The sequence below is a fragment of the Macrobrachium nipponense genome, chromosome 6 (assembly GCF_015104395.2).
Source record: "Macrobrachium nipponense isolate FS-2020 chromosome 6, ASM1510439v2, whole genome shotgun sequence".
In the NCBI taxonomy this organism is placed as follows: domain Eukaryota; kingdom Metazoa; phylum Arthropoda; class Malacostraca; order Decapoda; family Palaemonidae; genus Macrobrachium; species Macrobrachium nipponense.
Genome location: NC_061108.1, coordinates 71,774,916 through 71,787,301, shown reverse-complemented (window position 1 = coordinate 71,787,301; position 12,386 = coordinate 71,774,916). Strand labels below are relative to the sequence as shown.

Here is a 12,386-nt window from a genome sequence, read left to right as displayed (position 1 = left end):
AATGAATTAATTTGTTTTAATCATCACCCACTACTTAATTTTGGTGTGAAACCGTTTGCCCCACCTAAATAGTTACCATTCCGTCAGTTCTGAGAAACTGTTGATATAATGCTCTTAAGAACTGGTTTTCATTTTATTCGCATTGAAATGTAGCTTACTGTTAACATTGACATTTAACTATAAGATATGCTTACTATTAAGTCTGTAGGGTGAAATTCGAAGACTACATCTTCAGAACGCTGGTTCAATTCCTAAATTCAAAAGACAATGAATTCATCTTCCAATTCCAACGAGAGAGACTTTTTCTTTGGATTCTATATTACAAATTCCAAGACAGTGAATTAGGCCTACTTTCGGAACAGATTTAATTCACCCTCTTCCATCTACATTACAAATTCCAAGACGTTAAATTAAATCTAATGTCACCAACGACTATCTCAACCCAACAATACATCACCTCCAGCGCAAAAAAGAGAGAGAAAAAAAGTTTTTTTTTCAAGCCTAACAGAAAAACCTTCCCTTCTCCGTTTCATTACATTATATAGCAGTACGCCAGTAGCCAGATATTTTCATGTAAATACTAGTTCAGAATTATTATTATTATAATTATTACGTATTATTATTATATTTTCACAGCTTGGGACAACAGTGTTAGGTACGAAGATAGAGAAAGAGCGATACCTCTGCACTGATTTAAAAAATGTAAGAAATGATGCAAAACGAACTTAAATCGGCGGAAGCGCACTTCTATCGTTCTCAGGAGAGGTAAACGATTTTTGCTATGTATTTTAAAATGCAGTCGCAACATGACTGACAACACACTAAGCACTTCTTCAGTGGCGAGTACCTACTACATTCAGCCATATAGATAGCGTATATACATTTTCGTGAACGAGGGAAGATTTCGACAGAACCTGACTAAATATCTCGTTGTTATGCTGGCGCTGTTGTTGTATCAATAAATGAAGGAAACGTCAATACGACTCCGCCGATGAATTCATCATTTATTAATGCTAAAGGCGGTTTTTAATGGCCGTTATTTTTCTTGAATACAAAGGACAACGTAGGTAGCTTTTGCTTTTTCGCTGAACTCGAGGGGTAGGGGATTGGCCATGCAAATGAATAAATTGTTAACACCCTTTTCCACAATCAATACGTCGCGTAAAACTTACTGGACCACCACCTTCATTATCAATATTTTCAGTGTCGTTCTACTATTCACAATAACAGAATAACTACTCATGCCTTGGTTACATGTTACTAGTGAGAAAACAACATCTTGTAAACTATCCTCTCTCTACCCTATTGTGCTTTTTAGCACCGGAAAGGGACAAAAGGAGGAGAAATCAAATGCGGAAGGTGTGCTCATAATCTACACTGTCTACACTAAAGTACTGACATCGAAATGTCAAATTGAAAAACATTATATGAACGCTCCTCCGAATACAGTCTCCTAATGACAAAAATTCCAATGCGTCTTTCTCAATATGCATTAAAAGAAAATCTCGATCAACTTTAGATATGAAATACGTTCCCTATGCACACAAATACTAATAAACAGTTTATATATGTATATATATGTGTGTGTGTGTATATATATATATATATATATATATATATATATATATATATATATATATATAATATATATATATATATATAACGATACCAGCGGAAGCACTCATAGCAGCTGTTTAAAACAACGAGTTCTCTGGTCTTAGTCATGCCATCCGAAAGCAAGCGACGTGTATCTCAACAGGCGCTAATCAGAGCTCATTCTAATGCCATTTCCTTTCATATTTATGACTCTTTCGGAGAGATATCCGGCTGTAAAGAATAAGCGACATTATCAGAGTTTCACGAGGCTACATCATGCTTTGCGGAGTGAAAATCTTACCGAGAGAGTGCCGTCCATTCCTGTTTTATATACGGATTCTCGATCAAAAGCTGAGAGAGAGAGAGAGAGAGAGAGAGAGAGAGAGAGAGAGAGAGAGAGAGAGAGAGAGAGAGAGATGAAAAAAATTGATTCATGCTTGTAGAGAAAATATATATTTGGTTGCTATTCACCTGCAAACAGAATTTTGAAGCACAACCACAGCCATTCATAGATAGATATGGTATTTTGGATTCGATAGATAGTCAAACGTAACGTTTCAGTCAATAACATATAAGGCACGTACGAGCTCGCAAAACAGCTGGAATCTCGATACCTGATATAATGTAATCGGACTTTTATTTTTCTCTCCGGTAGAATTAGTGTCGAAAAACAAACAGCGGGATTTAGTAGTAGTTATAGGGAAATCTAAAATCTGACAACACGCCGTCAGAAAAGGCATTAGAAGCGTGACAAAATGAAAAACAGGTCAGCGAAGAAAATATTGAACTACAAAAGAAAAACATTCTCTCATTAACTATTAAAATGCTTATATATTATTTAAAAAATACAAAAAAATACGAAGAGATATCTGGAATGCAAAATATAAAAAGGAAGATTACCTTTATAAATGAAATGAAAATAACTTGAAAAGGGGCTAGCACAGAAAATGACAAAATACAAACTTCCGGAAATATGAAGAGAGAGAGAGAGAGAGAGAGAGAGAGAAAGGTCATTTCCAAATGAAGAAGAATGGAAAATGTTTCCGAGAATCGGATGGTCGGGCTTGAATGACGATACGTAAAGACAAGTCCCTGCCAAAGAAAGGAAAGAAGAAAAGGCTACACTACGGAGAGAGAGAGAGAGAGAGAGAGAGAGAGAGAGAGAGAGAGAGAGAGAGAGAGAGCATATTAGTAGTAGAAGCCATACCGGAATGGGGGAAATAAACTGGGCTGACAATACGCTTTGGAGTCTCCCTCCAAATCAATGAAACAATAATGAATTAGAGGAAGAGCTGTGTGTGTGTGTGTAGAACACAGAGTTTGTTGCATGCAATAAGATGACACATCTTTTTCTCCCTTATTCTGGCGGAAAGGGCGAAGTGACGTAATGCAAAATGAAGGAGGAGCATTTAAGAGAAACGAATGAGGATTTTCATTTTTCTCCCTCACAAGAGCCCCTTCCGACTAACCACAATTCTTCTGATATATCTTGAGGAACAGAGGACGATTCGTGGTTGGAAGAGGCACATTGGTACTACATCTATCTGCGTTAGTTCTTTCTTTACGGAGAAAATTAGTAAACATGTAGAAGGATTGCGCTTTTGGATTTTATATATAGTATATATACGTATATGCTATTCATTTTTATCTTAAGTCCAAAATCGCAATCCTTCTACATACACACACACACCACACACATATATATTATATATATATAGATATATATACTACTATATATATATATTATATATATATATATACTATATATTATAATATATATATATATATAATATATCAATATGTCTTCTATTCATTTTTAACTTAAGTCTAAAAACGCAATCCTGCTACATGTTTACTGATTTTTTCCGGAAGAAAGAACTAATAATATATTGCAAGTAGATGTACCCGCTTCTTTCCAACCAATCGTCCTTAGCTCCTCAAGATATCAGAAGAATTGTAGTTAGTCGGTGAGTGAAAAACGGAAATGCTCATCCGTTTTTTACTCTTAAATGCTCCTCATCCATTTTGCAATTATTATATATATATATATATATATATATATTTATATATATATATATAATATATATGTGTGTGTGTGTGTGTATATATGTGTATGTATAATTATATATATATATATATATATATAGTATATATATATATATAATATATAGGCATGATGCATGCACGAACAGAAAATTTTGGATAAAGAGTTAAACACGTAACAGCGTTCCAAATGCAAAATACAAACCAAGACTTTTCCTGACAAGACGAATCATCTGTGATCTAGACCTAACACGCAAAAATAAGTCTTTATTAATGACAAGAAATTGGCAATGAAAAATCTGTGGACTGATATTAGAATGAACTTGGAATCAATTGGAAAAGGATCCTGTAACATTAACATGATTCCAAAGGCAAAACAACCGCTCAATAAAATGTAAGTTACATTTAAGAATTTATGATTATTAAACAAATAAATGACAACAACATTTTAGACAAACTGAAACGAGAACGTATCACAAAACACGCGCATATATCCTACAAAGATAACTACTGTACTTTGTCAACAGCAGTTCGGGCCAACTTACTACGCATAACCATTCCACTTTAGAAGGCTAAGTTGAAAAGCTAAAGCTTTAGCTAAAAGCTAATGGGAAAATCAGTGTATGAAACAACAACAAAGAATCATCAGACAAGAGAAAAACAATTACTAGAGAAGATAGAAAAAGGGGGTCGGTACCCCCGAAAAAGCAACACGGGAGAGAACACCGGGCCACCCGAACCCACCGACTTTAGACTTTATAACGCTGTAAAAATGCCTTACAGAGAGAGAGAGGCTGGCTGTGTTGCATGCTAAAGGTGCCAGTTTCGACTTCTTACTTCCTTACTCTTATTCCTCTCTCCTTTTGTTATATAGACTACTTATTCCCGCTCACGTCATTATATATATATATATATATATATATATATAATATATATATATATATATATATATATATATATATGTAATAAACAAGTCTGTAAAATACTCCCATACCAAAATACTCCCGTTTGTGCACGATAGTTTGGGAATGCAAGTCAAAATTTTCCCCGGTGCTTGACACTTAACTGATCTCTTAACTAATTTCCCCGTCGACTACTGCCATACGGTTTATATATCATCAAAAAAAACTCATCGCAAACAACGATACTCAAAAAAAAAAAAAAAAAAAAAAAAAATACCTGGAGAGGCAGGATATATAGCAATTTAGCATTCATATATTTAATGACCCTTCTGTCCTAGTTTCCACAAATTCTCGTTTTTGTTTCAAATTTAACGTTTGAAATAGTATACACACATACACACAAATATATATATATATATATATATATATATATATATATAATATATATATATATATATATATATATAGTATGCGTGGAGGTAAATCTGTATGTATGAATACTAGTTTCTTAAAAACAGAGTAATTACACAAAGCTTTTAATTTTAAAATCGTTTCATTTTCCCTTAACCTCTCTGTCTTTGTTTCTATATATTCCCCGAGGGTAAATGAAATAGCTTGTCTGCCTCAGTTGATATTCCTGGCTTTAACAATACAAAAACATCAGTAGCATTATGTATACACACACATATGCATATATATTATGTATATATATATATATATATATATAATATAAATCACTCACATGGAATGAGTAGCCCTTCGGACAATAACACCGACGACTTATCTAAATTGTAAGTTATCAGGAAAAGGTTCATGTTCGATTCTTAAGAGGAAGAAAAGTAAACAAAGTAGACTGAAAGGTTTTTTTTGGGGCCAAAAATTGATAAAGAAAAAAAATAAAACTTTTGTCAATTAAACGCAAATGTGTAAAAATGTCTACTCGAGCATCGATTTCTCTTCTTAATATAACGTCAATCTATTCTTACACGAACGAAAAAAGCAAAAAGAATGCTAAAACCTAATTCCATACTGATCGAATTTTTTAAATTTCTGTTACTAAATCATTCTTCTCGGATTCAATTAACTTTCATAAGAAATAAAAAGAAAAGTTAACATGAGGCAAAGCATTGGTTTTCAATAATAACTTAGTATTTTAGTATTGAATTCAAACTTTTAATATCAATTAATAATAAATTATATTGGTAACAACGAACGCAGACACTAAATCTATAGGGACAGAACCCCGTGTATGTGATTATACATTCAATTCGTTCTTGTGATAAAACTATGCATCATATGATCACAGTACATGTCCAAGAGAATTATGAGAAATAGTTAGTGACTGATGTATATCCTTATATCTTCCACTTTAAATTTATATCACCTTTCAAATCGCAGAACTGGTACATAGGCGGCTAGTCGACGTGCCAGCAGGCAGTGAGAAAAAAAAAAAACCTCTTGTAGTATTTCTCTGAATACATAAACAAAGACTAGTTAGATGTCAAAACACAGTTAAATATTGGAAATTAACTTGAACAACATCATAAGCGACCAACATTAAGCAAACACACACACACACACACATATATATATATATATATATATATATATATATATATATAGGTATATGAGAGAGAGAGAGAGAGAGAGAGAGAGAGAGAGAGAGGACTAAATACAATACGGATGAAAGGCTAAATTTCAACACCATGTACAGTCGGAGACAAAATCATTCATTTCTTTTCCTTATCACGTCACCATCTTCATCTTCATTCTCTCTCTCCCCCTTTTCTACCTATACGATCTTTCGTAAGAACAAGAAACTATAGGCCCACGTAAAATCTAAATTGCCTTAGAAGATTATGTGCTCCTCCGCTAGCAACTTTTGACATAAAGACCGCAAGTTGGACATCCACGACCACTGTCTGCCTCCCAAGGAGCAGCTTTTCAGGATGAAGATACACACATAAATAAACGCAAAAATTCCCTTAATTTTACGTTTCTCACCAATAACGTTAAACAATTAGTTAAAAATTCGACAAAGGAATTATTTCCAAAATATCGAAGAAATTATTTCCTTTACCTGGGTTTATATATATGTATGTATTATATATATATATGTGTGTGTGTGTGTGTGTGTATAGACGCATATTTATGAAGATAACTAGCACATATAGATAACTAAATGGAGACACAAAGGACAGCCAAATTTACCAGAACCGAAATTCGCCTCTTGTCAGTAGATAACTTTTACGTAGGTGCAAAAATCATTTTACTTTACATTTTCTGTCTGATTAAGCAAGAAATCGAATGATCATGGAACAACACCGTATTTGCCGGGTCACTTACACGAAAGAGAAGTTTACTACAGTACATAGGTCACTGCATGCAAAAGTTATTTTCGATGTGCTACTCATGGTTTTGTGTGGGTGCAAGAAACAGCGCTCTGGAAGCTTAACGCCCAAGGGGTTCACCTCTGATTGAGCAACTGAAGGATGAGGGTGGTAGTGTCTGTTTTCATGGCATTTTTTAATTCAAAGACATCGCTTCTTGTGCGTTTTCCGCAATGAAATTAAAAAATAAATAATACTGGAGTATGAGTGGGTGTTTCGGGAGGCGTGAATATATTAAAACAGAACATTTCTCAATCATCTCCACCTTATCAATTCACTGGGTTTACACACAATAGCATCTACTCTATATTTGCATGCATATACAAAAGAGGATTAATGGTAATAACTATTTGCAAAATGAAAAAATTCATGCAAATATAAAATTCATTGTGAGATAACTACAAAAAAAATCACATGCAATAACAGGAAAAAAGACATGTCAGGGAAAGGGAGAGAGGACATGACCACATATGTGAAAGAGGAGTGTGATCAGCCCGCTGAACGTAAATCAAATAGCACGGGTACGGTGACTACAACAGCAGTTACAGCTGTTACACTAAACTTGCAGTATCACGCAGTAACACATTTGTTACAGAGCCATCACCAGCTCTTCTAGGCTAGTCTATCTGCGTGTGAGTTTGAACTAAGATACATGTTTGTGTGTGTTAATATAACAAATTACTCATACTTAACATTATAATATGTAAAATATATTATTTACAAACAGCCCATAAATCTTAGTCGGAGGGAGGCCATAAATCAAAAAGTGTCTCATCTATTACTTTCCTTTGCAATCCCTGTATATAAATTCAAAAGGAATTGACGACTTTAGAATACGTCAAAAACATAATATGATCCCAAATTTGTTACAGAGCTCATCACCAGCTCTACTAGGATACCCTATCTGCGTATGCGTTTGTAATATGATACATACGTATTCGCTTGCGTTATTGTAACGAAAGACTCATAACTAACATTATAATATGTAAAATATATTATTTTTAAATTGACCATAAATCTCAAGAGGAGGGAAGCCATAAATCAAAAAGTGTCTCATCTACTTCTTTCCTTTGCAATCCCTGTATCTAGATTCAAAAGGAACTGACGACTTTGGAACACGTTAATAACATATCAGCCCAAATAATGTGGCGTATTTCAGCTTCACGAGAAATATTTATCGGAAATTGATGGTATTTCTGAAATACTGAAACATCGAAAATAAAAGATACACTATTACATTGGACTTCCATACGGTATCCAATTTATGTGCAATAAAATCAAAGCAAGTAAGAAACAAATGGAATTTTGTTTTCTTTCCAACATACAAGTAAAGGAAAAAAAAAAAAACATATCTTAACCCGGTATATAACCATCGAACATTTTGCAAACAAAATTCTGTTATATACTTTCCTCGAAGATTAACCATAAATAACAATAAGCGTATATAAAAAAATTTAAAATAAAATACTTCTATATATAACTATATATATATATATATATATATATATATATATATATATATATATATATATAAAATATATACAGAAACAAAAAGGGCTTTGAAGACAATGAATTATTGTATTCAACTAGCACATTATTTCCAAGAGCACTTTTCCTGGAAAGAAATTCGGTCAATTTTATAAAAATACTCAAAGAATTCACATCTATGATGATTAACTTGTTTCAAAATTAACGGTGAAAATTCCAAAGCTAAAAGAACATTGTCATTTCAGTACGTCATCGGCAGACAAAGGCATGGCACATATACCAATTCTTTTGAGTTCAGAGCAGCACGGAATAACACAGATATCCAAATCGCAATTTTAAAGGTCATAAAACAGGAATGCAAATAATATTACTGACAAAAATCCAAGATACCAAATTGCAGCAGAGCCAGTCATAGCATTCATTTTCTTATTATTTCAATGTTTAATATTACTTCGAATTGGCGGTGAAAATAATGCATCGAACCTCCGCCCAATGTTGTCACGATAAAATAAAATGTGTTTTCTTCTTGAAATAAAATAAAATAAAAAGGCGACAGTATATATTTATTTCAGCAATGGCACATCATCACCAAAAATAAATTCATGACAAGAACTTTGAAGCGCTGTTTGCGTATCGCTACTAATGATTTCCAGAGAAGCGAGTCTTAAAAAATCAGCTAATGAAATAAATGCATGTTTTTCCTGAACAACTTTTCCATTACATAAAATGAAACAGCCAAGGGGAAAATACTCATTTTGTAGTCTGCAGTAAGCTTTAGTCCATTAGCTAATTAGTAAGTGGACCCTCTCTCCCTCTTTCTCTCTCTCTCTCTCGCCGGCTAAGAGGAATTGTGGGGAAAAAAATCACTAAGTCCACAAACTATGATCGCGAGGCGACAAATGAAGGTCCTAACAGAAAATAACAAAGAATTTCAAGGAAACGCTCTCACTCGGTGGAGTCTTAACATTGACAGCAATTCCTATCGGCGGCTATCGGCCACAATCGGGTTTCTTGGAGGAAGTTCCGGAGAGGCTACCACTGAGTCCGGTTCACCCCCACCGCAGGTTTCCGGCGCAAGATAAAGGGGATGAAAGAAAACAAGGAGGGAGGGAACGAGGAGAAGATGATGAGAGAGAGAGAGAGAGAGAAAAGAAAAAACAAAATGTGCGTTAAGTGTTCCGTTACTCCGTGTCAACAAGTTCGTTTACATTTTAAAATCAGTAAATATGTGATGGCTGAAACTAGCGCAACAAACTGGATGTTTTTCATTTTAACAGCGTCACCACGTTACAGTTTATGCCATTGCAATTTTAGGGATTGAACCAAACTTTGTCACTTGAAGCACGTTACTTCGTGCTTGTTTTATTTACTCCTTTTTATGGTTTTTGCACTCGTTTATTCCTTAAGGCTAAATCACGAAGCACTGCTCACAACACGGAGGAACATTTATTTACAGCAAACACAAGACGGTCTCCCTTGTTTATAAAAACAGGCTTTAAAAACGTATTTCACTGCGTTTTATTTTAACTTGGCAATTCAATACAAAGGACGCAAAACAAAATAAACGGCAACTAAGTCCAAAAATGACTAAAAAGATAATTTAACAACAAGCAGATTCCATTGAAGAAAATCCATACTGAATATCATGTTTTCCTACATAGTATGCTCGACTCACGATATTCACTCCTTTATCACATTATCTCACTAACATATTTTAAGGCTCACATCACAAAGGGTATTGTTATGTACAAAGCTGTTTTTGAGGACCTTATACCGCTGGGGCTGAGGCAAGTGATTAATGACAGAGAGAGAGTGAGAGAGAGAGAGAGAGAGAGAGAAACTTCAGCTGGGATCCTGTCAAAGTAAAACTAGAGACACAAAGCGTTAAGAATTCTACATTGGAACAAGACAAGTCGGTGTCCGAGTGAAGGAGAAGAATCTGCGAGAAGAATTCAAGAAGTCGATCAAATGCTTTGTGTCACATCATGATTTAGCTATCAGTGCCATAGTCTTACCTGAGGTCCACATCGTGCAGGGCCAGGCAGTGCCACATAATCGTGCTGCCACTGGCCTGGGCACGTGAGGTGCACGCCCCCCTCTTCCTGTGTATGGTGGCGTGTAATGTAGTGATGATGTAGGGGTATGGGCGGCCGTGTCGCCACCGTGCCCTGGCTTCGTGCTGCCACAAGGAGGAGGTGACGTGGTGCACGTGCAGGTGGTGCCGTGCCCTTCACTAGCACCATGTGCCACCAAAACACACACCACAGAGAGCGAGAGAGCGAGCGAGAGAAAGAGAGAGAGAGAGAGAGAGAGCGAGAGCGGCCACAACAACCACTACTCCTCCTCCTCCACATGCACAACTACTATCACTAGCGTGGCACCTCCGCGACCGCCACCCACCGTCTGCACATCCTAATGACGACGCCTCGGCGAGAATTAGTAGGTAAATGTGGCGGCGAGTATGCGCGGGCTGGCCCACCACCACCGCCACCTCCCCGCGGGGGGGGCGCCCATATGGAAATGAGAAGCGCAGGGGGGAAGCGCGCCCCGCGACAATACACTGAGTGCTCCTCCGGCAACACTGTAACTGAGGCAGTGACAACACTACTACTACAACAACTACGACTTTTGCAGCTGGCTGTCAACTGCCGTCAAAAACAACTATCCTTTGGCTCACGATCCACTTCGAGTGAGAGAGAGAGAAGACTGACTGTATTCCTTCAAACCGCGCTCGTTCCTTATTCGTCTCTCCTTAGATTCGCTTCTCTTTCCGTGATAGTTCCTCGCACCGCCGTTTCGCAAAAAGCCCTTCGTTTATTCCTTCACACTGGCCGCTCTTGACGTCTCTACTCTACAAGGGTCCACGGCACGTTCCTCTGCGGCGGACCAGCACGGACTGTCATGCAGCCGCTTTGAGTATCTGCGGCGGACTGGAGGCGACTGCCCCGTTCCGACCCCGCTGCTAATTACCACCGCGCCGACCAATAAACGACCGCCGCCCACCCCTGGCTCCGCCCTCAGTACCGCCCAGCCACGCCCCCTTCCACGGTATGCAAACGAGGCTCTTAGCGGGCGGCGACCATCACATCGTCACCACCGCTGCCACTGTCGCCCAGAAGCTGCGGCTGCCACCAATACCACCGAAGGGGAAGAGATGCAGCAGCAGCAGCAACAGCAGCTGGAGAAGAAGGAGACCTACCGACCACATCCCACCAACACCTCGCACACGCACACACACCACTTTACGGCATCATAAATTCTGACTCTTCCAGGGGCAACAGGCGCCACCATCAAACCTCGCTACACGCCCCCACCCACACCTTCTGCATCACCTCCTTCAGCCACTGCCAAACCAACTTCCACACCTCGTATCGAGAAGCATCATTTTCCAGCCGTCCCGTCACCTTCTCGCTCGTTTCGCCTCTCACCTCCACTCCGGCAATATTTCTCGTGATGAACATTCCTTCGGAGGAAGAAGACGGTGCGGGAGAGAGAGAGAGAGTAAGTGGGAGGGTGACACTGGTGATACGAGAGAGAGAGAGAGAGAGAGAGAGAGAGAGAGAGAGAGCTCGAACAAGTGGCGTTTTTCCTTGTACAAAAACAGATTTTCTACAGGGCTGCAGAACGTTTCTTTACTTTTCGTTCCTTTACTTTTGTCTGCTACATTCAAAGTGAAACCTGTGTTGACAACCCAAGACATCACGAACATTATGTAAGTACATTACAAATATTTATAGTATAAACTTCGCCTAAGGCAAATAATTCCATGAAAAATTTTAATTGTGAAAATTAAATTTCGCTGAAAAGAAAAAAATTCACTTCTAATAAATGGCTCGGTAAATATATCAGATTTATTTTCCGATGGTACTGAAGAGTTTTGGAAGTGGCTTACATGAACATCAACCTAGCATCAGAAATACGATATATTTAAGTATCTGATTACAGAATTTCTTATATATATATATAT

General features: G+C 37.1%; 1 protein-coding gene across 5 annotated transcripts in view; it reads right to left on the bottom strand.

Annotated features, from left to right (window-relative positions):
- LOC135216687 (zinc finger homeobox protein 3-like) overlaps positions 1-12,386 on the bottom strand; it is a 248,570-nt gene that overhangs the window by 37,956 nt on the left and 198,228 nt on the right. For 2 of the 5 annotated variants that reach the window (XM_064252093.1, XM_064252096.1), the window contains exon 1: positions 10,435-11,365. The exons of 1 other annotated variant lie outside the window; for it this stretch is intronic. The gene's annotated coding sequence lies outside the window, so the exon portion shown is untranslated. Of the gene's footprint in view, positions 1-10,434; positions 11,366-12,386 lie in introns of those variants that run through there. 2 more of the 5 variants (XM_064252097.1, XM_064252098.1) reach the window with 1 other exon arrangement.